Raw genomic sequence first — 3,529 nt, forward strand, 5'->3', positions numbered from 1 at the left:
GGGGGGGGGGCGCGGGGGGGTGGAATCATCCCAAACTGCACCTGGGTGCCCTAGATGGCTCACTAGCAAGGCTATTGTGACTCAGCACTATTTCAGGGGCAGGTTGAACTCCAGTATTAGAAAGGTCATGTACATGGATGCCACAGTCACCATGGTGATGGCAGTATCCAGAGGCAGAGGTAGCACGTGGACCATTTGCCAGAGATCCAGAAAAACGCACGTAAGGCCAGGAGGGTGAGGACATGGGGACAATGGCCAGAGGGTAGTTATTATTAGGCATAATCAAATACAGTCACAATCTGTCTCCCCTCGCCTTCTCAAAAAAGAAGGCAGGATTTCTTTTCCCTCGTGATGGTAAGAAGACAAGTTACCCGTGTTCATGGTTACAAGTAAAAAAAAAAAAAAAAATGAAACAAAATTAAACCAAAAGTTGTTATTACTTAATAAGGAGGTACACAGAAGTTGGTCCTAGGTTTCTTTGATTCTACTAATCCATCATTTACCACATGTCAGGAATGTCTCCCTTCACAGTGCAAATATATCTACACCAGCACTGAGTGTCATCTCCCAGACATCAGCATCTACCTCTGAAACAAAGTGGAATGAGGCAAAAGAACTTTCTGCTCACTTGTCTATACTTTTTTTAATCAAGAAAGAAAACTTTCCCGCAAGATTTCCACTGACTTTTCCTAAATCTTATTGTCACGCTCTCCTCTCTGTATCAATCATTCACAGGAAAGGCTGGGATAATCATGCATAACCTGATTAGGATTCATCCCTCAGGCCGGGGATATTATTCAACAAACAACAGAATCTTGACAGCCAGGAGAAAGTGGTAGGTCCTGGAAAGGAAAGCAGCAGAATGAGTCAGGCTGAGGAAGGGGCTTCAAGTGATTTGAGATGGAAGGATCCAAGGGAGCAGGACACTTGGAAAGGCCTCAGTTTACCCATCTGTAAAAACAGACCTATCAGTTCACTAACCTTACAGGCCCCTCCCAACACTGAGATCCCAGTCCCCTACCCATAACATTTATCACACTCTTATATTTCCTTTTGTTATGCCCATTTCCTCATACTTATCGCCCCACCTAAATGACTGGCTTACCGATGGCAGGAATCCAGGGTGACTTTTTTTTTTGTATTCCAGATGGTCAGTAAACATGCGAGGGGGAAAGCAATACCTAGCGCTCTTAAAAGCTGTCTGCTTTTCTGTTAACCCAATCTGGTTTTTCTCCCTGTAACTCCCCCAAGTGAGAGATGAATAGAGAAGACTATCATTGTTTCTCTACTTAACTCCCGCCACATACTGCCTGCTACTGTGGAATCTGAGAAAAATGTAAGAACTATTGGTATAAACAACGCTGAAGAAGACCAGACGTGCATGTGGAGCCCCATGACGCATCTTCAGCCAGGAGCAGCCGCACTTGCTCCACTGCAATCCAGAGAGGAAAGTCCCGATGATGGCCCGGACATATTGGAAAAAAGATTTGTCTTTCTCCCTGTGCACTGAGTTGCAGGGTTAGCGGCTACCAAAAGAGAATGATTGAAAGAGGCCACAGCCAGGGAAGAGGAGAGCATAGAGGCGGAGCTGGGTACCTCCTTTGTGTGATATAAAACAAGCCATAAATTTAATCGCTATTTGCACACGTCTAAATTGTCATTATTCAGAGGATTTTTAAAGCTGTACGTTGCATGTTTTTAAAAACTTCCTGGAGTTCTTTTCCAATTGGCCAGTTTCCTATGAAATTCAAATAGAAGTGATCCGATAGAGTAAGTGCTTGTTACATAAAAGAGCATGTGTGCTTTTAAATTTAACTCAGAGTGGTTGAAACCTAACATATCGGTTCCTACAATGTATAAGCACAGCTGGACGCAGAGATTATAGAATCCCATAATCTCAATAACCTCCGAGTTGGGAAGGACCTGAAAGATCATCAACTCCAACCACCCTCCCATCGTTCAAATCCTATTTACAAGCAACCTTACCACATCTTTCAGGAGGGCATGGTGTCTCCAGTGACCCAAAGTTCAGAACCTTCCAAGGCAGCACATATGGGGAGAGGGGAAATTCTGGAGGTATCTCCTTTGTATTAAATATATGAAGTGATACTAGGAAGTGTTCACCTCCTGGCTCAGAGTACTGAGCCACTTTAAACATTCGTCTTGGTGACAGTTACTCGGTTTGGAAAAACAGTAGCATGGTCTTCCTAAATCCTTTCCTAGAAATGCATCTTTTCTGTTTTTTTAATGTATAGTGTGCACAAATGGCCAACACTTTTATGAGAGTAAATAAGAACAAATTTTTCTTCTCTTTTCTCTGAAATACTTATAATTATTATAACGATGAAGTATGACCTGGGGCACAAATGAAATGCAGTGTTATTTTTTTCACTTATCTTTCCTTTAAAATGAGATCAGAGAGAGTAAATTCCTCTCTGTGTAACAGAAACCATATTTTTGTTTCACTCAGAGAGCAGAGATTACTGAAGTAACCAAAACAGACTCTCCTCAGTAACTAAAATGGCTGGTCCAGGAGACTAGTCAGAATCGCCAACTTTCCCTCACATCATAAAAACCTCTCTTCCCCAGCTTGGGTCAGCTTCCAGCTAGAAGCCAGCAACAGCAACACCTCTGTGTGGAAGGTGGTTGTTGGCGGGTGGTCACGGTGGTGGTAGTTGGCTTCTTGTCTGTGCCACTACTTGCTAGCTAAATTCTGACCTTTCCAGAGTTGGAAACAGCCTTGACTCATCACTTGGCTTTGCTCCCTCTGGGTTTAGTAGATGTTTAATGTTGTTGTTGTTGTTGTTGTTGTTGTTGTTGTTGTTGTTGTTGTTGTTTTTTAATGGGTCCATTTGTGTGCTTTTGTGGAGTACTCTATCCCCAGAAACTTCATTCATGGAAAAAAAAAAAATCTCTTGATCCTACAATATAGTTCAGCTTTCTGCCTTAGGAGTTGTTCTCTAAGACAGACCCCCTTCTAAACCCTTAAAATTCAGTGTTCTTTCCACGATTTTGCTTGTGAGGTCATTCCTCTCTTTTAAGTAGAGACTCAAAACAGCCTCCTATCTGTGTGTCTCTCTCTTCTACATGATCTACCACTGTTTCAACGAGTCGGGGTGTATCAGAGGGTCTTATGCAGTGACCTCCACTTAGGTATGTCAGGCCGCAGCTCCCAGACCATCCACTACGTTCCGTGTATAATGAGCACACACTGAAGCTTTCCATAAGCCGTCATAGAAGCATCTCTCACTAGACTAGAAGAAGTTATAGCTTCTCCCCAAGAAACTTTCCTGCCCCAAATTTCCCCTCTCTGCAATCCATTAGAGCTTGTAGCTGTCTCCTCTACAGTTCTGCATACAGTGATTTGTCTGATCCTCACTTGGTCTCTCACATCGAATAAAGTGAAGTCCAAGATGAAACTGAGGCAGGAAGCATCTCATTCTAACCTGATATTTCAGATTCAGAAACATGTAACTTGAGATTTTATTAGTCATCTCATTCTCTCAAGCCAAATTGAATGTATCCTTCA

The 3,529-nt window shown here is 42.7% G+C and overlaps 1 long non-coding RNA gene across 1 annotated transcript in view; it reads left to right on the plus strand.

Annotated features, from left to right (window-relative positions):
* LOC104865579 overlaps positions 1–1,616 on the plus strand; it is a 1,760-nt gene extending 144 nt beyond the window's left edge. Inside the window, exons 2-3 of the long non-coding RNA XR_781208.1 lie at positions 97–220; positions 1,252–1,616. This is a non-coding gene — a long non-coding RNA (uncharacterized LOC104865579). The remainder of the gene's footprint in view (positions 1–96; positions 221–1,251) is intronic.
* The last annotated feature ends 1,913 nt before the right edge of the window (positions 1,617–3,529 follow it).

The sequence above is a fragment of the Fukomys damarensis genome, unplaced genomic scaffold (assembly GCF_012274545.1).
Source record: "Fukomys damarensis isolate Sample0158 unplaced genomic scaffold, DMR_v1.0_HiC HiC_scaffold_15, whole genome shotgun sequence".
Lineage (NCBI taxonomy): Eukaryota > Metazoa > Chordata > Mammalia > Rodentia > Bathyergidae > Fukomys > Fukomys damarensis.